Here is a 23018-nt window from a genome sequence, read left to right as displayed (position 1 = left end):
CAGGGGGTATAGCACAACTCACATTATGGAGCTCTCAACGCTTCTGTCGCAGGCTCGAGTCCCAGCCTGGTGACCATAGCTGCATGTCCTCCCCCTCCTTCATTACCCACTTTCCTGTCTGACCACTCACAAATAAAGGCTGCTAGAGTCAGCAAAACCTTTGTAAAAAAAGATATATATGAATTGTTTATATTAATAAAAATGCTATCTAGGTCTTGTAGACCTAGATAAGAAAGAGTGAACTAGACTTGATGGTGGTATGTAAGCAGGAGTCTGGGCATTTTTGGGGTTTTGACTTGTACTTTAGATAGAAAGTAGCATGTACCCTCTGGAGACCTGATGTCCTCATATGTGGAGATTACATATTTGCCTTTCTGCCTATGATATTTCATTTTTTCAAGTTGGACCCTTTGGCCTCAGTAGTAGACACTACCAGAATCTTCTGGTGGTATTATGACAATATAGCATGCATTTCAGTGAAAACAAGATGGTGGGAATCCCAGTAAAAAGTATTTACAACAACGCAAATCAAGCTTGAAACTAGTGTACTTATGAACAGCAGCTTCATAAAACAGAAAAATTGGACACATTTTTGCAATTGCAGCAAAGTACAATGTCGGTAAAGTTGAAGTACTCATTTGGGGACATCAGGACTATATTTCCGTAATACTTGCGGACAGTGATGGCATAATTACTTTGAAATTGTAACAATTACTGATTACTCCTTGAAAAAGTAACTTAGATGATTGATTACTTGTTTTGGAAAGTAACTAAGTTACATTAAAATTAACTTTTTAGTTACTTTCAGCAGCTGTTGACAATAATGTTCCACCACCTGTGAAAATTACATTGAGCTTTGCCAATACTTAATTGCAAGTTATTTTATAATAGTAAATTCAAGAATGTGTCTCTATTTATAAGGTTGAACTGAATGGGAAATTGTTTAATGGTTACAACAGTACATAAAAACTTTTGTAATTTTTGCATGTTTTCGTGTAGTCCCCTATTGTCTGGAAAACTAAATAGGATTTTAGAGTTTCTCTCCCTCCCTGCCTCAGCTTCCAGGTTCTGTGTTACGGTCCTGCGTTTGCTGTCCGAACGCAATGCACAGCGCTCATTCTGCGGCTCCACAACTCAGATAGGTGCACAGATTTGTGACACTTATGTTAATATTAATGATTAGTTTAGTTGCGCAACTCTACGGACACGTTCATTTATGACTGCTTTCACGTTTATTGCGCTGTTCATATTAGTCTCAATGTTTGCAGTTTTCTGGAGGGTAACGCGAAGCTTGACGTCATTCACAGCACACATATTTAACTTGACACCAGGCCTGGTGGCATGGGCGGGTATTAGGGGGCACTGCCTGCCCATGTAGTCAGCCTTGCCCCCCCCTGGACTGTAAGCTATTTGTTGTTTTTACCTCAGAATGGACAACTCTCTGTTATTCCTATATTGATTTAATACAGTAGGGGCTTCCACACTTCCCATATACCTTCTGTCACTTTTGTCAGCAGTTAAAACGATTTAATCTGCTGTTAACAAGTCGTAACATGTTTTTCTGAGCCGCCTTGCAACATAGACATGAATACGTAGTCGAATCATGGGGCGGGTCGGCCCGTTGCTGGGATACGTCACAGCGTCCGCAATATTGAATGTGGCTTCTCTGCCAGTAAGCCAATACAAGTAAATGGACCGAACTTCAGGAAGTGCCGTTCTACAAAGTATTTTAAGTTAATACCTGTCATTGACAAATTTTCTCACACACACTAATATATTTGGTAATCAAAAAAATTACTATAGACAGAGTTTCTAACTTTTGATGTGATTATTTAATTGTTTTGGGGCATTTCTGAATAAAGAGCACAATGTTTTTGTTTGATATAAATTATTCTGCTAATTTTTATATTGACATTGATGAACAGACACACACCTTCATAGTGTTTTATTATAGAACATATTTACATAATACAACCAATTTATATAATTCCATAATTTAATGTACATTTAACGTTTCAAGACAATAAACAAATTATTTTCTTGTATTTATTTTTTATACATTATTGAGAAATGACTTTTTATTTATAAATCAGTTATTGTCAAACATTAAACTACATACTGTTGTTTTCGGACTATAAGGTTCTTTAGCAGGAAGTGAATCATGGATCTTACCACAGGGGCCGCGTTTCATTGGCTAATGCCCATTTTACGTCACAGCGCAGCTATCACGTGCTTGACCGTCTCACAAACGGAAGCTACTGTAGTAAATACATTCTAATGTACATTGTGGACTAGCAGACCGGCAGAAAGTTTTTGCGTCAGGACTCGAAAAAGAATGGTTTTCCACCGTCAGTGGGGTATATGTACAGGCGATGTCAGGTATCCTGATTGTGTTTGTGGAACTAAAATTCACAGATTTACAAAATCTGTAATGGAATGTCTTGCTTGGATTAAAGCTTGTGCACGACCACATTTGCAGCTCAACCGTAGTAGGATCAATAAGAACAAAGTGTCTGCTGGTGTAAGTATTATTGCTTTGCTTTCTTTGTCTTTAGTGAATGAAAAAAAGAAAGTCAATAATAAAAACCTCCATTATGAAAACCTTTTAGCTAAGTACAGCATAATGGCAGTACCGATACAACTTCTCTACCTTGAAGCCTGTCTGTTACACAGTCTTACATTAGCTGAACAGATCAATATGCAATGTGTACCGTATCTGACATACATTAAAGATTTTATTTTACCTGAAAGGGCTTTTTACTAAACTGTAATCGTGTTAGCCACGCTAGCACCAAGTACCGTGAATAAGGCCTAGGCACATTCGAACCCTCTAAAACATGAATGCCCGACTTACCCAGCCTTGCAAGAACAATAGGCATCAGTGATCTTGTCCACAGCTATATTTATGCTGAGGGTGTGAGGATCTGCTGTTTTCCTCATCGACCGGTAGCTTTTCGCTGTGACGAGCACAATGTTGGAGGCATCGCGTGGCTAAAACACCTTGATGTCATCCAAAAAAGATGACATGAACTTGTTGGTTCCCCTGTCCATTGTCGTGGCTGATATTTTGTGAAAATCCGGCAGAAATGCTAAACTAATCGACTCAGAAATACTCTGCAGAGAGTCAGTCAAAATGAAAAATGCCATGTTTACACATAGAAGCTAAGCACGGCGAGGCTTTGCTTGTGAGACATGTAGTCACGTGGGACTTTCGAGGGGCGTTTCTGGGCGCAGCTTGGTAAGGTCCATTGGAAGTCAAAATTGGAAATCAAAGAAGAAAGTGCTAACAAGCACATGCTAGCATCAGGCACGACGGAGAAATTTCTTCAAACTCATATGATACAGCTTTTAAGTTGAAGTCTATTGATATAGCAGTACAGGAGGGAAATAGAGCCGCTGCACGTAAGCTCGGCGTGAATGAAACCATGGTTCGGTGTTGGAGACAGCAGATTTATTAGGATGCAACCCTCTGCTGGGTCCTTGTGGAAAACCGAGAGCGGCGGAGATACCAGTGTCTTATAGCCCGGTGCGGCTTATATATGTACATTTCCAGTTTAAAAAAAAAAAAATTGTAGCTGCAGCTTACGATATGGTGCGCTCTATAGTCCGGAAAATACGGTAGTTTTCTTACTTTATTTCGGAGAAAAAAATATTTATTACACTGTCAACTCTGCTATTGACAGCAAAGAGTGAAAATAATTCTAATAGAGTAAATTATTTTTATTTCATTACATAAGCTGTATTAATACACTACACTTCAGATTGAGATATTTAAAAATACACAAAAAGTGCAAGAATAAAACATTTATTTATTATACTGGTCACAGGCAGGGCTTGAGTCTGCTGGTCAAACTGGGAGAACTCCAATGACTTCTGAGACGTCCTGGTACACAGGATAAAAGAGAAATTATCCAAAAGTGTAATAAAAAAAAATATATTTTTTTTCTTCACATTCAGAAAAATACATTTTCAGCATGTTGGGCTCTGACTCGTAGCATCTTTATAGCATAGCTAAATACAGCCTGAAGAACAGCAGCTCCAGGTCTGATCCTGAGTGAACTTTCCTCACAAAATCCCCTAATCTGTAATGTACGCCACTTACCCTCTCACAGCGGTTTTTCATCAGCTCTCTCTCATTAGAAAACAGTATGAAAACGTTAGCTTCTACGCTAACAATCAGCGGTTACTTCGGGTCAATTTAGCTACATAGGAAATATCTCTCAGTTGTTTAGAAGCGAGTTTCTGGCTGAAAAGTCAAGTAATTCTGCTTGTAAAAATTATGTTATTATTTACTTTCATCCTTACCTGTGAAAGGTAATGCCAATGAATCCAGTTTGTTTTGTAAAATGGTTGAAACAAGTCCACACAGCACAGGACTTAAGGAACTCCGATTGCTCTTGCAGCCACCTACAAGATGGCAGTAACGTAACGTACAACTTAGCACTCCATGAGGCGTCTATGTATTCATGTCTATGCCTTGCAACATGAAAGCCAAGACGCTTGCGCTGTGTTACTCCTGTGCGGCAGTGAAGGAGACCTGCTGCTGTGCAGAGCTACTCAGGTGTGTTAGAATCATGGCAGCACAACGCAAAGAACTTTGCACAGTTTCCCCCCAAACTAACCGACTGAGTTGAGTAATGCTGTTAAATGCAGGTAATGTTAGCTAAAAGATGGCTAGCTAATACCAGTACATCACCATACACTTGTTCATAAGTAGCCTATCCACTTCATTTCTTATGCCCCATGATGCGACTTCCGCAGCAAGCTGGAACTGCCATTTGTTTACATGTTACCCTAACGCTAACCGGCTTTCATCAGAGCTTTTAGGCTATAAAATATGTGGCAACACCAGCGATCAAAACTTAAATGTGAAAATATCGGTTTACCGCAACATACAGCTATTGCGGGGAGAGATGACAACTTAAAGAAATGGCCGCATTTCTTCAAGTCGCACGAGCATATGTAGCTACCAGCACTAGCATATGTAGCTACTTCACTGACTCGGTTGCTTCAGATGCAGATGTGAGTCATCTTGAACTTGCTACAGCCACAAACTAAATGTGGTCTTATTATTAGAGTACAGCCACGAACAGCACAACAGTTACCCGAGCTCCACAAGGGCATCTTATGACACTTTCCAGTGGCAAGTTGCTTTCAATAATAGGTTAATGTGTGATTCGGTTCGGTTCTAGTCCAGTGGGGAGATTCAGCTGTTGCGCAAGGTCTGGAGCGCAGCAGCTGCGGCCATTTCTCTGCTGATTTGCAGCTGCGGTCATTTCTCTGCTGATTTGCAGCGACACTCAGCAACGAAGAACCTCGAAGTTCTGGTTTTGGTTCTGATGGATTAAATAAATCCAGATATTTTATTTTGTCTTATAAATAAAATTTCCAGGCCAAATCATAATGATAAATACTCAGATCATGAACTTTATTATTTTTTAAATTCAAACGAAAAATAAAATTCACATCACACCAAGGTAATATTGTGTAGTTCTGGTGTTTCATACTGTCGGCACAACTCAGATCTATGACAGATCTCAGATCTTCTCTGCTTTTTCCTTATTACTCAGTTTTTCAGAGAAATGAGCTGTTAGCAGCACTGCTAATTCAGTCTTTGGGCTGCTGTGGTGGCACAGTGGCAAAGCACGACCCATGTATTGAGGTCCTAGTCCTCATGGCGGTGGTCACAGGCTCAAAGCCCAGCCGGGCGACATTTGCCCCATGTCTTCCTCTCTCTGATTGCCCTCTTTCCTGTCAAACTACTTTCAAATAAAGGCCACTAGAGTCAACAAAACCTTTTAAAAGACAAAATTCTGGGACCTATTATGTGTCTCTGCTTATCTCAAAACCCAAATAAGCAACTTCATGTTCAAAATTGAGCCCAAAAAAGCGCAACCTGCGATTCATTAAATTTGCAAGCAACTTTAGAAAAAACAAGCCCAAAACTGCTTATAATAGTCAGACTTGGCAACAGAAACTTAAAATAGTTCCTGTTTTTCCAGCAACAAAATGCGCATCTCTCTCCTCCCTCCATTGTTTACATTTCTGTAACGGTGATCAGCTGGTGCTGTCGCATAGAAGCGGCTCGACACATAGAGGAAATAAAATTACATTACAAAAGAAAATAGTAATGCACAGTGATTTGGGTAAGTAACTTTAATCTGATTAATTAATTTGAAATAGTAACGCGTTAGATTACTTGTTACTGAAAAAAGTGGTCCTTAACATGAACATTACTGCTTGTGGATAAACCTGAGAATATAAGTTTTTATGAATATGAACAGTTAAACTAAGTGGTATTTGGACACACATTTTGGTTAGATATATCTTGGATAATTTAAAACAGTTTACAAGCATAGATAGTTATTGCAAGAGGTAAATGTCTCAACCAAATAATGGCTTAGTAAGCATTCTAAAAATCATCAAAATGCCGAACATGGGGAACATGAACAGTTTCTGGGTAGACATCCTTTCTTTCAAAACCTACTTCCTGTTTCATGACAGGGTTTTATTAAATTTATTAGGTCCCACTAATCCCATGTAATTTGGGATTAGATTGAAATTAAGCAGAAGCTTGGTTCTCAGCCTGGTCATGGTCACATAACTTTACATTCATACTAAAATAGATGTCAGTATGTTCTGCATGCAGTAAAATAACCAGTTGCATGTTAGTACATTTTAAATATGTTTTTAAGTATGTTTTTTCTTAACAAATAAGAAAAAACATACATTTTAAACTTATGCTTTGATGCTTAAGGTCGTCAAGCTTTTTGCTTTCCTTTGTGTCTTTTTCCCCTGAGGGTTTTGCTTTTTAAAAGAGTTCAAATCTTTTCACACATATCTATAAGCTGAAAACTCACCTGAGAGAATGAAGTCAAAAGGCCCAGACATTTCTGGGAGGCGTATATGGCTATAGAGGGTGGCTTTGTGTACTGCAGGTTAGTATGACACTGTGTTTTGTAAAATAAAAAACAGTAATATCAGAAAACTGTGTGTATACACAAGATAATGTTTGTTATTAATTATTGAGATGAGGGAGAAAAACACTTCTAGGAATGACAATGTGTGGATGACAAACATAATTACTATATTCTAGTATAATATAAATATATCTTTAACCAAACAAAAACATCCATCTCATCTATCTTATTACATAATAAAAAATAAGCATAGCAAAAAAGCAGTGTGTGTATAAACACAATGAATCCGTGCAGATCACTGGATGAATGGTGGACGTTAACCAGGTGGAGGCCAGTGGAATCCTGGGACGATTGTCCATGTGGCGGCTGATCTGAGGACGGAGCTGCAGATGGAAACGTAAGAGGGCAGTAGGACAGGTCGCACAGAGGTGATCGCAATGAGGAGCGATCATTGGCAGTTTTCAGTTGTAGAGCGATAGACAGACAGACAGATAGGCTGGACATTGAGTGAGTCTTTCTGAGTAGCTCTCAGGTGGTTCCTCCCCACTAGGCCTGGCCTCTGTCCTGAGGGATGCCCTATGGCTTCATTGGTGATCTTCCTGGCAACCAGGCACAAAATATCTGCCAGGTAAAGTGAACAGAAGTAAGCTTGGCTCATCCACCACCCACACACACACACACGCACGCGCACACACATACACACACAACGTCAGTCACTTTTCACTTTATGTAACGACAGTGCTCTCTAAACACGCCTGCTTAATATGGACGCCTCCAGACTGTGGCACTGCTACAAAACATCCAGGCATTTAATCCATTCAGTACAGATGATGGCACAGAACAAAATACATGCAGCTTGGTAATTATTATACTCATCTTCTCCATCACATTTGGTTATTGCATGTACAAAGAATAAACACTTTAAACTAAAGCAGCTGTTTATTAGTCATGACCGTACTATAGGTAGGTAGACTGGATAGAAATAGTATTTTCCTGCTACAAGGATGAAGAAGAAAAAGATGGGTAGGCTTATGAGACAGCGACAGGAGCATGAGGAACAGAACATGCACCTCCTCTCAGCACACATTCAGTCTGTACTCATATACCTTATCATTCCCTAGACTAGCTTGTGTGCATTTGTGTGTTTGTGTGCATGGGCTTTGTGTGTGATGTGCCCTAGGCTCTGTGCTGGAGTTAAACTCTGCTTGTAGGAGCCAAGGGCCCACAGCACACTGATCCAGACTGACAGGCCAGAACACTGGCTGCGTTCCCCAGTCAATAGCCGGAACAACAGTCAGTCAGCCTCTTTCACGACACCGCTGCCTCAGGACCAACAGTCAGCAAACAGCTCGCAAAGAAGAATATTTACTGCCAGAAAGTGTAAAAGAAAATGACAGTGAACTCTATAGATATATGCATTTTGTTTATGCTTGGATCTTCTTCAGGGAAGTTTTGAGAACCTCCTGCAAACCCAAAATCCACAGATAAGTTAATATAGTACATTAAGAATGCTTTATACATGCAGTAACACACTAGATGTTCAGATGATGAAAACACGTTTTGTTTGTAGAAAAACAATGTTGCTTTCTCTTGCAGTAAATGTGTGTGATTTGAAAAAAAGGGATGCCTTGCAAAGCAGAACAGTATGTCTTTAAGGTAGTGTCATGGTGAGGGTTTACCAGGACTCGAAGGCAAGCAACAACTACTGACACATAATGTAGTTTAATAGGTTTATTGAATTTGTTAAGAGCAATGGAGAGAGGCTGGGAAGGCGTTAATCTGTGGCAACAGGGAGGAACCGGGCCAGAGGAGGAACTGAGAAAATGTGAGCGGTTAAACGGGAGTAAACGGAGAGAATGAAGGTGTAACCTGGTGATGGCTTACAGTCTGAGGATTGAGATGAGCAGAGCTGGGTACATGGGTTTCCCAGCAGTTCGTGCGGTTGTGGGTGCTTCCAGGTGGAGGAGCCCCAGCAGGAAACTGAGGGTGAACAGGCAGCAGCTGGGTGGTGCTCGAGGAGAAATCCAGGGGTGAGGCCTAGAGAAGCATCGAGGATCGAGTAGTACAGGCGAGTATGAGCACTAGAGAGTGATCAGAGCTGGTTCTATGAGGAAGGAATAGATGGGAGAGGAGTCAGAAACAAGTTTGAACATTCTAAGCGCAGCACTGAGAGCTAGAGTGTACCACTGTTGAAGCGGAACCATCTGGCATCTGCCTCAAGGAAGCCGCTCTTGTTTAAGGGCCTTGCTGATTGGTGATAATGAGCACCAGCTGGATCCCATCAGCCTGCCACCCTGTAGATGCAGAGAAAACACAAATCCACTCTCCTGCAGAACCCAACAGTACCCCCAGCCCCTCAACGGATGCCTCCTGGCTGTCGACCTGAAGAAGATGCAGTGGAGCATTCAAAGGAGGATATGAAGGATGGGTCCAGTACAAAGGACCGTGGAACCCAGGACCGCTCCTCTGGACCGTATCCTTCCCAGTCAACCAGGTACTGGTACTGGTATCCCTCTCAGTACCTGGTATCACTCCCATTTACTGGATTACCAATACCTGGGAGGACGCACATCCACAATTCAACAGACGGAATAGGCCGGGTGACCATCAATAACCCGGGCGGATGGAGGGGGCTTGGAAGGAGGGCACAAAGGACTAGAAATGTAGGGCTTGATCTGAGAAACATGAAACACTGGATGGACACGAAAATGAGAAGGGCTAATGATGGTTTCAATGTTGAATGGACCCAGGAACCTGGGGAATAACTTGAGGGAACATGATTTTAGTGGACAGTTATCTGGGAAGGATGTAGGCAGAAGGGATGGTTGAAATCCTTGTGAGGCCTCGAATGGAGATAACCCAGATGCAGATGAGATGTGTGAGTTATGGGCGTACTTCACCCATGGTAAGTGGACACTCCAAGAGGTGGGGTTGGAGGTACATAAACAGTGCAGGGTGTTTTCTAGTTCTTGGTTAAGACGTACACAGTGTCCATTTGTTTATGGATGGAGCCCTGAAGACAAGCAAGGTCGAGCACTGAGCAAAGAACAAAAGTTCTGCCAGAAATGAGAAGTGAACTGAGGCCTCCTATCAGAGACAATCTCAGTGGGGATGCTATGAAGGTGCAAGACATGGTGGAAAAGAAGTTTGACAGTTTCGGCGGCCAAGGGGAGTTTGGTGAGGGCGACCACATGACAAGCCTTAGAAAAACGATCTATGATAGTGAGGATGACACTCTTCAGTTAGGATGTGGGGAGACCTGCATCTGGCTTGGTGTTCTTGGAACCAGGGCAGTAAGTGATGTTGAGGTTGAAGCAGGAGAAAAAGAGAGACCAACGATACTGGCGTGGGTTCAGGCATTTAGCAGACTGAAGATAAGCCAGATTCTTATGGTCAGTCCAGATGATGACCGGGAGTTCTGTACCCTCAAGCCAGTGTCTCCACTCCTCAAGGGCCAGCTTTATAGCCAGAAGCTCCCGATCACCAAAGTCGTACCTGCTCTCTGTGGTGGTAAACGTCTTGGAGAAAAAGGTGCACTGGTGGAGCTTGCCATCTCTGGGAGAACGCTGGGATAAGATGCATCCTATCCCACTTCTGGTGGGAAGTTGACGCATCCGATACGTCAACTTCAACTGTGAATTGAGTAGAAGGGTCAAGGTGAAGAAGAATTGGAGCATCCACAAACCTTCTCTTTAGCTAATCAAAAGCAAGATTTGCCTCCGGGGTCCATCTGAAGGGTTGTTTAGTGCAAGCTGGAGTAGTGAGAGGATGACACTGAAGTTCCGGATGAAATGGCAGTAAAAGTTAAACCCCAGAAGGCACTGGAGTTGCTTTCTGGAGTTTGGAACAGGCCACTCCTCTATACCCTTGATCTTAGCTGGGTCCTTCTTCACCTGTCCACCCTCAAACACATAGCCGAGGAAGGTGATGGAAGAAACATGGAACTGACACTTCTCAGCCTTGACGAAGACCCAGTTCTCCAACAACCCTTGGAGGACCAACCTGACATGCTTGCGGTGTTCATCCAGGCTGTTGGAGAAGATGAGTAGACAAAAACAAAAACATTGAGAAAGTCCCATAGAAAATCTTTGACCAGGTTCTGAAAAGTGGAAGGGGCATCGCAGAGACCAAAGAGCATAGCCACGTACTCAAAGTGACCAATATGGTTTTTGAATGGAGTTTTCCATTCGTCACCCTCTCAAATGTGGATAAGATGATCGGTGTTGCGCAGGTCAAGCTTGGAGAAGATGGATGCCTGGTGAACTGGTTCAAAAACTGAGGACAAGAGAGGGAGAGAATATGTATTCTTTACAGTGATTTGGTTGAGCTCTCTATAATTGATACACAAATGGAGGGTATTAACTTTCTTAGACTCACAGAAGAATCCTGGACCAGGGGGGAAGAAGAGTGGCGAATTTCACCTGCTGTAAGGGAGTCATTTATGTATTGTTCCATTGTTTGCCTCTCTTGCTTAGAGATATTAAACAAATGGCTAGAAGGAAGTGGGGTTCCAGGAAGGAGATCTATACAGCAGTCATAGGAACGATGAGGAGGGAGAGATTGGGCGAGATCTTTACTAAATACCCACTGGAGGTCATGGTATTATTTAGGAACATTAGTTAGATCAGGTTCACCAATGGGCTGATGGGGGGCTCTGAAGGCAGAGATGGCTTAACAGATTGCAGGCAATGGTTGAGGCAATAAGGGCTCCAGGAGTCAATGTGTGCATCGGCCCAGTTAATGTGGTGGTTGTGTTCGCAGAGCCAGGGGAACCCAAGAACCAGAGGGGCACCCTTAGTGGGAAACACAAAGCATTGAATGAGCTCTTGGTGATTGCCAGAGACGTGGAGGGAAACGGGGCCAGTTTGGTGGGTTGTCTTGGCCATAGAGCTACTGTTCAAGGCAGCCACCTGCATGGGGGAAGGTAATGCGTGGACCAGAATATGGTATTGCGCAACTAGATCAGGGTGTGTGAGTTTTTTCTCTCTTGCTCTCGATGAAGGTGGACGCTTTTTTCCTCTGCTCCCTCCCTGTCCATGCCTGCCCTGCTTGCTCTGTTTTTGTCCTGTCTTTTTATATATTTATGGAGCCTTTCTTTGCACATCCTCCGAATCTACAAATTATGGATGTGGTCAACCGATCTCTCAATGCAATTGATCAAATTTTTGATGAGAAGACTGGGCACAAGAGAACCCTCTTGTCCTGTGGGGACACACCAGGCGGGATTCACCCTGGATTTATTCATAATAACAGGATTTCTGCTGTTTGGAGCTTGCAGATACCTGGTTTATCGACAAATTTGTGACAGACTTGGCCGAATTAGCAAACACTCGGACTGTTGGTGTGCACTCACACCATGTCATGCTGAGACTCGCAGCCCAGCTGAGGACTCTAAAACTCACTAACGGGATGGAATCGATTTTGGAGAAGTTGCTAGTTTCGGTTCAGTGGAACGACCAAACTAATCTGGATAATTGGAAATTGAGATGTATCGGAGAGACTTTAGGGAAGATTGAAATTTATAATCTTCCTGACCTAAGACATTCTGTATCTGAATTGGCTTTCCCCATGTTGCCTCGGAAGGGCTGCATATTTCCAATCTCCTTGAAGATATGTAAACATAACGCTCCTTCCCACCTCACCCCCTCCTGTTATCCCTGCAGCTGTGGAGCTGAGCGCTCCCAAGGACATTCCTCGATAAACAACACCTCTATCGGACATCTGCCGGGAAGCTGAGCAACGTTGTTTCATGGCCCTGAGATGTCACCGCCTTCACTCATGTCTTTGTTTTGCCCTTTGTTTTGTCTGATTGTTGCCATTTGCTCTAATGTGTCCTTGCCTCTTTTTTGTTTTATTTTGTTAGAAACTGTGGAGTACTCCCTATTTAACCCAGAAAAGGATGAGGAGATGTAATGTTGAGGTGAGCCACAGTAAAGGCAACAACCTGAGGAAATATGGCGCTGCCGTTCCTCTGTACTTAGCTGTACAGCTCCTTTGCAGAACCCAACGGGTAGAGAGTCCAGAAGAATTTCAGCAGTGATGGGCACCTTTAACTAAAAAGTTAGCTAATGGAATAATTATAAAGCGCTATACCAACATGGTATTTAACAGAAGCTAATGCTAAAGTGCTAAATTCAACCATTTCGACACCCAGCTAAGTTACGGCCTGTAGCTTAGCTACAGCAATTCATTTTGGGTACAGAATAAACAGCATTTGTTGCATCACAAATGGGAAACGTGAGTACAGAAAAATACTGCATTAACAGTTTTCACTCGATAGCATGAATATAAACATCTGACTACTTGAAAAATTAACATGACCTGCTCTCTGCCCTTGTCAGGAAGTAGAACAAAACTCTGACACACAAACAGTGTTATAATGGTAAAGATAGTGAAACTCTGCCTTATGTCTTGTATCTTTTACTCTTACAGTATCTAGAAATGCTGCCCCTCTAAAGTGAGTTATGCATTTCAGGGTCATTACCTGTTTAATATAATAAATCATTAAATTCTTCATTTCATCGACATGTTTTCATCAGACATAGTGCAAATTTTGATGTGCAAACAATTTTAAGTGAGTTTTTTTTCTTCTGGTTTCATTATTTGGAAATAAAAATTGTGTTACAACTGAAAAAAAGTACAACCACAAACTGCAAATTTTGCATCAAAAAAGGTCAGACTTCTGAACTAGCACAAACTAAACTGAAGGGCTCTGTCCTTCTAGTTGAAAAACAAACATTAGTGTTAGCTTGCCTTGCAATGTCTGAGGAACCTCTGGAGGAATCCCAAAGCTTTGATCAGAAGCCAACTTCAGCGGCCGCTTCATCCAAACTATGAAAAACCTGACGGTGAACTTCTGTGTCCATAAGAGTCGCTAACTGAAACACACGTTCTGTCTGAGTGTCCACACAAAAAATAATAAAGTCAGGAGTTATAGGACTATTTTCTAATAAAGCTGCGAAGCTTCACCTCTCTGAGAAGCTGGTCATATTGTGCCATCTTTGTTGAAGGTAGAGTAGATTCGAGCTATGCAAAGTGTTATGCTAACCAACCAATAGGCAGAAGTTGAAGCCTTAAGATACCGGCCCACCTCATTTGCATAATGAGGCATACATTTAAAAACAACAATGCATGTATAAGAAAAAGGAAAAAAAATATATATATAGTTCTGCTTTATTTTTAATTATGTCAGTTTTGGTCTTAAACCAAGACAGAGAGAAGGTGCTGAAAAACCGGGTCTCACACAAAAAGACTGGCTTATCTAAATGTCTTTCATTGAGTGGAGCTGTTGGTGATGGAGAGGGACAGAAGCTTCTGTTCATTTCCTGTTTGACCATGTTATTATTTTGCCAGGCTCTCTTAAAGCATCAGAAAATGTTGGGAGTTTCATGAATTTGAACGTTAGAGAAAGACATTATTTTCCCTTAAAGATCTACAGAGCATTTCTGTTGTGTCAACTTAATACAGACCTAAGTTAAACAAAAATACTAAGAAAACATAGTTTTTTAAAGTGTTTTAAATAAACAAATGTGGTGTCATTGTCTTTTCAGTTTCAGCATTGTGCTGCTTTCCTGCATTGGATTCTCACAGCAATCTTACTGGCTGTAGACATAACATTTATACCTGACCTTCAGCGTGGCAGATTTCTGAATTGCATGCTGTCACATTAACAAATGGTGCTCTCGTTGGCAATGGCTCTTAATTAAGCATGCTATGTGCTTTCCACAAGATTTCAGAGCATTGCATCATCAAATAAGTACCAGCACTGTCCAAACTTTCCTTTTGCATTCTCTGCTAAACTATCAGGGAATTATGTGGTGGTTTGTTTTCCATTTTACCACAGATTCTCTTTTCGCATAAACTCCGTTTTAGAATAAATCAGTTTTATACTTAACTGATTTATACTAAACTGCATTTTGATGACCTTCAGGGCCACATTAGGATTCTTATTGTAGTATAGCTTGTGTTGGACTGACCCATATCAGCAAACAGATATAAACACCTAACCTAAGCAAAATATATAGTTTCTCTAAAACTGACTCATAAATAAATCACCTAAAAGCTTCTGTCGCTCCACCTCTTCCAACAACCTTTAATATGGACCATGATGCTATTTTCCACTGATCCATTCAACTACCAGCATTTTACACCTACTGCCTGCTTGGTATTCTAATGTGAATTGTTATGGAAATATGACATTTTCTTGTAAGAAACATCTGACTCTGTAAAGCACTTTGGCATTCTTCATCATTGTCCAAAATTGCACAAATACCAAATATGACATGTGTACACTGCTCTTTCTGTTATTGTCATGGGGTGTGTTTGAAAGAAGGTATTATTAATATTAATGTGAATGTGTTTTACCAAAACCAAAACACTGACATGAGAAAGTTGGGGAGATTAATAAGTCATTAAAGACAGTTTTTGTAAAGAATCAACAGTGGAAAAAAAATCTAATTGATACCATGCTCTTTATGAGACAAAGAGGAAAAATGGAAGTGTCAGGTTAATTTAGCTCAAGCCATTTTAATTCATATACTGACTGGCAAAGCTCTGTTTGCAATGTCAGCAACATGTTAGTAGAAAGTCCTGACAAACAGAAAACTCTCACATTTCAAGTATAATACACTCAGACCAACTGGTTCTCAGAGCAGGAGAGCTGAATCCGGTTAGACCTGCAAGGCATCCCACCGAAGGTCATGATAAATCCCTTCTGTAATCCCTGTGCGTGCGTGCGCGTGGGTGTGTGTGTGTGTTTGTGTGCGAGAGTTTGTCATACTGTAGGCGGAGGTGAGATGAGATGCTTAAAACAGGGTAAGACAATTGGATGGAGTGATGGCAAAATGTGAGGATAGAATATGTATATGGATGAGACCATCCACAGCACCAGCTGATAGTGTTTAGCTGAGTGACTGACTAAGCCATAAATCTCCCATCTCTTTCCCTTTTCCTGTTCTTTCCTTCTCTCTTCCTTTGTTTAAAATAACAGCGTGTTCCATGTGTTGATGCGCCAGAAGGAAATGCTCGACTGAAGGATGACTGCAGCTGGACCGGTACCGGTACTGCACTGCACGGCTCTTTAAGTTTTGCTCAGAGATCCAGGATGATCAGTCTAGATTAATTTAAATGCTAATAAACCATCATCAACATTTCCCAGCAGATCAATATGATCAATCGCTCCCTCTGAATCCTTTCATTGGCGATGTTCGCGCAGCTGCTTAAATATGTGTGATTATACACACTTTGATCACCTTAAAATAATCAAACCTGACCTGTCTGGAGTTAATCTGCTAATACAACCCTGTTTTCTTTTTCAGTCAGAATGAAATTACTTCATAGATGCATTTTATGCGCTTCAGCGCACAGACCAGTCTTTATAAGACCAAAACTGAGGAAAAGTACTATTTACCTTGGAGTGAGGTTTTCACATCCTTTTATTTTTATTTTCTTTATTTTGTGTGCATGTTATGTTATTGTCTGAGGAAAAATGCGGTTAAGTTTCATCATTTACGTTTAAACAAAATATTGCAATCATGAAAAAACATTGGGTTTCAAAGTTCTTCGTCTAAGTAACTTTGAATGTAGTCAGATTTCAGTGTATTTAGGTGAGTTTTGACGCTTTGTGGTTTGATATTGTCAACAGAAAAAGTTTGCGTGGCTGGCGCATATTTTCACGCCAGCGAAAAAGTGTGCGTATATTTATGCAAACTTTGACGTAAAGTTCTTTTCATACATGCCGACTTGTGCGTAAAATATGGCAACGCACATTTTTTATGCGCACGCTGCTTTATGCATGAGGCCCCAGGACTTGCCAGGTACTGTAAATTGGGTTAAATCTAGATTTATATACTTTATGCATTTTATGGATACATATGGCTGATGAACTGGTGATGACAAATAATCTAGAGAGAGATGGATTTTGAAAATGTGGAATACATAGATTGTCATAGAATGTCAGGGCTTCAGTGGTCCCTGACCCCTTAACACTCACAGAAACATTGGCGGACAACATGACTGTCAGGTTAATTGGCCTCTCCAAATTGTCCTTAGGTCAATACTCTAAGCACATAATAATCAGGAGATGGCATCCTGTGAGAGTCAGTGAGGTACTAAAGTTATGAAGAAAAACGGTCAGATGGGGCCATTAATTCTTCTCCACAAAGTCAAACGATTACTGAGTAGAAACCTTCTGCTACTGTGGATCAAATAAGTAATGAACACATCTTTAAGATAATTAATTCTTAGTAGATTGAGAGGTAGCATGTTTGGAGAAAGAACGGTTCTAAACATCAATCCAGAAACACTATGCCAAAAGTGAAGTGTGAAGTCTGGAACACCACAGATAATAGCACATCTAATGAATTCAGGAAGTCTTTTTTAGGTATAATCTAATCTGTCCTTTTTTAATTTCTACATGATTTTTTTCATATTTCTGACATCCTTAGAAATATAGTACAAAACATTATGTTAAACATTATGGTTCTTTCTGAGGAACAAAAGGATTATAGTTGTCATGGTGTCACATATTACGGCTTGATAGTGAACAACAGCTGTTATTGTCCCATTACTTCTCACTTGCCATCCCATGTCTACTTAGCGGACAGGAAGTCCCCCCTGTCTAAATCATCCCATCTATAAATCTGGGTGTTTCATAACTTAACACTCTTTTATCTGAAATGAAGCCTGTCCATGATGACGCCTTTCATAAAGGAATTCAACTCCAGGACATAAACACAAAAGTGTTCCTGATTGTTTTTCTGTAAATGCTTCAGACACATTTTTTTCTTTTCTGTCTAATATATGAAAACTATATTAGACATATAGTTAAATTCAAACTTTATGTTGAAAGATCTCCTTGACTTGGTGAGTGGACATTTAATCTTTCCACTTTAAGTAGTTCTTAACAATGAGCTCAGATTTATCACAAACTCTGCTCCGCTACTCCAATACAACACACATCTTCATGGGGACTTGCTTTTTGTCCCCACATATCAGTGGGATTGTGTAAACAGAATTATAACCCCGTGACACACAAACGCACAAGCACACACAAGCACACATACATGTCACTTTACAGACTGTTACTGAGCAGTGTGGTTGCAGGCCGCCGCCGCTGATCTTAGCTTATTAGAGTGGTGAGTCAGGCGGAGGCCATTCAGCAGGGATTTGTTACGCTGCTCCACCACTCCTTCCCTGGCCAGGAGTTGAAATTAGGAGAGACGTAGAGAATGATGAGAAGCTGTAAGGAGACAGACGTGAGGTTAGGGGAGCAGAGCAGGAGGAAATTGAGAGCAAAGGGAAGAGCCCGATGAAAGAGAGGTGTCAAAGAAAAGGGAGGGTGGAGCTGACAAAGGGGAGAAATTTAGACCTCTTTCTAGGTCAGGAAGAGAAAAGTGGACAAAGGAGAAATTACAAGAAAGCGAAGATGATAAGGAGCCAATCTACTTTAGATATGATAATCAAACTTTTTGAATAATGTGATAAAACAGAGAGGGTAATGAAGAGCTGCAAAGTGAAGAAGTGAGGGTAAAAAGATAAAGGTTGTGAGGTCACATTGGATGTTAAAAATTGGGTGGCATCAGAAAGGACTGCAGTGTGGGATCTACAAAAAAGCACCGATTCCTCACCTGCAGAAAAATAAATATGAATAGAAAGGACAATATGTACAACTTACATTTTATAAGCTTTGAATAATAGAAGCTTTGTAAATAAAGTAGAAAAATCCAAAGATGAGTTTCTACCATAAAAAATGGGAGTTAGTGATAATTTGATAGGAAGCTGTCAAAAGATTTTTCTCTTTTTATACATTTCTTCATTTTTAATTTTGGAGCTACATTCAAAACTGAATGTAGTTTTCAAGTTATAACTTCATTGATTAAGGAGAAAGGGTAAAGCAACCTAGTTGGGACTTCAGCTGACAACAGATTGTCAAACCAATAGTTAAGTTTGTTTGTATAGCAGATTTCAGCAACAAGGCAGTTCAAAGTGTTTTACACCATAAAAACCTAATATATTAATAAAAATCATGACCTTAGACTCAAACACAGACCTTAGTCAGTTTGGGAATCTTTTTCATTTTGGAAGAAAAAAAGCCATCGTTTATAAAGCTAACTTTTTTATTCAGCTATCTTTGACATAAAAAGTAGGTTGATCTGAATTATTTGCAAATCCTCAAAGTGTCATGCTGGATTTTAGTTTCTTGACCCACATGCAAGTTCACACAAAACCAGAGAATACTGATCAGTGTAAGTTTAATGGAGGTTCTTTCCAAAAATTAAATCTGATTGTGCTCCAGAAAACGGGTAGGCAGCTCAGCTCCGGTTTGTCTCTCGGCTGGTGGTAGCGCGGAGGGGAAAGTCTAGGATCCGGGAGCGTCCTGAAGATCAATGATGGAGTGGGGAGAAGAGCGGCAGGCGGAGATATTCAGTCTTGCCAGAAAGCGATCTCAATGTCCGGACTTGGTTCCTGGCTTGATTCCAACAGCTCGTCGGGTTCAACAAGTGGGACCATCGAGCGATGAGTGACTGCTCCACTGCTTCTTAAAAGTCCACCAGCCAATTACTGGGAATCAGCTGCCGGTGCGCCAGCCTGTCAGAAATCTCCCCCGAAGATCCTGTAGAGGAAAGAGCACTCACACTAACTCGAATCCTAACACAACGGGGCATGCGTTGCTCAAGTTCAGGGAATAGGCTTCAGTTGGTGTGAATTACCCTGGTCAAGGCTCCAGAATTCGTTTCGTATAAAGAAGGCCATCGTCTTCTTTAGCTCAATTCTAACATGATTTCATTACTCTGTCTGGGCTTTCTCTCAATGAATGGGATTTCTCCAGTAAAGTTTCTACCAGGTCAGTCAGCGAACAGAAGGAGAAGTTGCAACCAATGACGTTGATTCTCTACATCAGGGGTCCCCATCGGCCCGTGGGATCCGGATCCGGCCCGCCTCCACATTTGGTCCGGCCCCTTGAACAATACCAGAGAGCATTCAGATTTTTTTTTCATTTACCGTATTTTCTGGAATATAAGCCATTTATATGTGGATTTTCTTGAACCACCAGGGGGCTCTTTAGCAGGAAGTGAATCATTGGAAGTCTCGGTTACTTGCTCGCCAACACTGAACCCACAAGCAGCAAAATGAGTAAGAAACAGATCAGATGTCTTTGGAAAGTTTCTTTGCAAGGGGAAAAGGCCCAGAGAAGAGACAGGAGAATGGATTTATCCTGGACTGGTAGGTGAGTCTCACATTACAAGCCGCTCTGCGTAACATGCGGCGACCGGCTGCTAATGAGGCTATGAAGCTTCAAACTGCTTTGCCACGTAGAGACCAAGCAGGCTGTGGATAAAAGCAACACTTCGGGTGTTATTGTCTCCCTTCACTCCCAGATGGGACCGTCTCGTCGCAGAGAAACAAGCTCAGGGTTCCCGTTAATCATTATTGAGTTAAAATATTCACAAAAGTAAAATTTTCGTTTTTGTGGCGCTTCTGTTATTTTGAAGGGATATATAAACGTTACCATAGCGACCAGAGTCAGAGTGTTTGGGCAGTGGTCCAGAGGAGACGAGTAGAGCTTGTGAGTCTTAAGTCTGGTTTAGACAGAAAGATTTAAGAAATGTTGGCAGATTCTCCAAACCTCTGTGACCACAGAGCTGATAAACGAACAACAGGTTCGATCGGTTCGTGTCTCCAAGGCAGGAGCAACACGAACCGATTCCAGTCACGAACATCCCGATTCCAGAGGATAATTCAGCAATACCCCCAACATGGCGGGAATTTAGAAAAACCAAACACGGATGACGATGTAGAAGCAATAGTGATAGTTTGTGGACTAATTTTAAGAGATAAAAGTTGTAACAAAAAGAAAAGGCGGTGGATAGAAGACGACGGGAGCAGCCGCTCTATTTGCTGCACTATGATTTGGAGGTGAATATGTTTTTTCATAGTTAACATTTTTAACTGAATAAACATAATAATGACCTTCAGATTTAATAATAAACATTTCCACATATAATCTCTGATATCAACCGGGCTCTCGGTTGCGTGATATGTCTGTTTAGGATTCCCCGCGCTTTCTGATTGGCTACCTGTCACATTCAACAGGTTGTATTCTCGTTCCCAGTCAGGGAAAAACCCCACAGGCTGCGATAAAACGGCCAAGACAACCCAATAGGGCATATTCAGGATTTAGTGGGAACACCAATATGCAGAAGCCTTATCTAACTATTCATCCCCCCGGGGCCACAACAAAATGTCCAAGTCTTGACCGGTCCGCGGTAATAAAAAGGTTGGGACCACTGATTTAGCACATGCTAGTAGCAACACGAAGGATCAGCACTTTTACTGCTACAGTTACGGTTCGGAAACTACCGTAATCAGTTCTGTTAAATCTAATCTTGGCAACTTTTTCTTTTTCAACCCTAATAAATGTGATATTCAATTGACCTGTTATGACTCAAATGTTGGGGGTCCGCCCCCCTCTTCTGCTGCTGCATCGTTGTGGAAAACCTGGAGCTATTTCCAAACAGCAGAATTAGTTTTTCTCAGGTGAAAGTGTTGCATCTCTCATTCAGTCAACGGGTGTTCCAAAAGCATCTCTGGCATCTTATGAATAAAACTTTATTTCATATAAAATGTATGATAGTTGTCTTAAAGTTGTAACTTTTTAAAAGTTCTGCTTTACGTTGATAACCCTGATGCCAGACCCAGTCCAGGTGTACAACAGCAGATGTTCAGACTGAAAAGCAAGTGCAGCAGGATGAGAACGTTGAGCTCAAAATTAAAGCTTAGCAGGGAAGAAATAGCCAAGAAATAAGGAAATGCAGGTGAGGATGAAGAATAGAGAGGTGAGGAAATGGAGTGAAGACGGAAGGTGAAGATTGAGCAGGGATTTTCCAGCCAGTTCCCTGGTACCGGCCACGTGTGAAATTTGCCTCGCACACCCAGTGGCATTCAATCAGCAGTCAGTTGAAGCAAGATCAGGGGAAGGGGAGGAGTGGGAGATAGAGACAGCAAGAAAAGAAAATTAAAACATAGTATACACTAGTAACAATATTTTTAATATAAAAATTTAAATCAAAATACAGCTTACAACTGAATACAGAAAATGTATGATATATATATATATATATATATATATATATATATATATAGAGAGAGAGATAGATAGATAGACTTTTAGAGAATAATCTGATAGTACAGAGAGGGAATGACGAGAGAAATAGGCAGCTACGCATGTATTCACACAGCCCAATATCAGGGCAAAGTGTCGCAGACTGAAGCTACATTCTCTTCTAGCACTGATTAATCTGTGCTCCTCTCATGGAATTATAATCCAGTGCATTTTATTTAAATTTTGGCAGGAGGTGTGCTAGAATGATTGACTGAATGTGACTGAGTGCAGTATGGTTGTGCCACCAACACAGCAAAGGGCTCCACTATTAATGGTAAATTACATTACAAGCTAAGCGTGTGATGTCAGCCTGCTCAGCTGCGTGGAAGTAATCTGTTCATGCTGTTCTCTCCTCTCTCCATTGCCTTCAGCATTCTGCAAAAAAAAAAAACTGCAATATACTTACATAAATAGTTCCTGAATGCGTTTGTGTGCTGTTGCACAGCTGCTCTTCAACCATTTTTGTTGTTTTCCATACGGTGTATCATTCCTTTGTGTTGGTCTTTCATAGAACAATCTGGTGCAGTGACTTGACATGCATTGCCTACTCTAATCTTCACACAGACCCAGTAGCTATGTCTTATGTCAATGTTGTACACCAGCTAAAATGTTAACAAGTGTGAGTTTTTGTTCTCACTGGATGCTTACTACTTTCCTACTTACTTAACATGCAGACTGCTTCTGCAAACATTTGTCAAAGAACAGATTGCCTTGATGAGTTCAATGAATTTCATCATGGTACCATGACAGAATATCTATGTATCGTTCCAATGTAAAGAACTCTTATGTTTCAGGAACCTTTCCCAATGTCATGCTCCAAAGTTTGTGGGGACAATTTGAGGATGGCCCCTTCTATTTTCCAATAAGACTTCAAGTTCACAAATCAAGGTCCATAAGAACATGAATAATGAGAGAATATGATGTAGAACGAGGTG

At 41.1% G+C, this 23018-nt stretch overlaps 1 protein-coding gene and 1 long non-coding RNA gene across 7 annotated transcripts in view; one reads left to right on the top strand and one right to left on the bottom strand.

The window, feature by feature from the left end:
- The window catches only part of nlgn1 (neuroligin 1), a 385565-nt gene that overhangs the window by 8136 nt on the left and 354411 nt on the right, over positions 1 to 23018 (top strand). The gene's annotated exons all lie outside the window — the stretch shown is intronic.
- LOC103464029 (uncharacterized) lies at positions 19155 to 21632 on the bottom strand. 2 transcript variants are annotated; one of them, XR_014087132.1, is made up of 3 exons: positions 21357 to 21632; positions 19631 to 19879; positions 19155 to 19533 (listed from the first exon to the last, which is right to left on the bottom strand). It is a non-coding gene; the product is annotated as an uncharacterized LOC103464029 (long non-coding RNA). The 2 variants fall into 2 exon arrangements; XR_533578.2 differs by having other exon boundaries at positions 19631 to 21632.

This window comes from Poecilia reticulata, chromosome 4 (assembly GCF_904066995.2).
Source record: "Poecilia reticulata chromosome 4, P_reticulata-male-v2, whole genome shotgun sequence".
Lineage (NCBI taxonomy): Eukaryota > Metazoa > Chordata > Actinopteri > Cyprinodontiformes > Poeciliidae > Poecilia > Poecilia reticulata.
The sequence above is the reverse complement of the archived record's forward strand: the minus strand, read 5'-3'. Positions and strand labels throughout refer to the sequence as shown.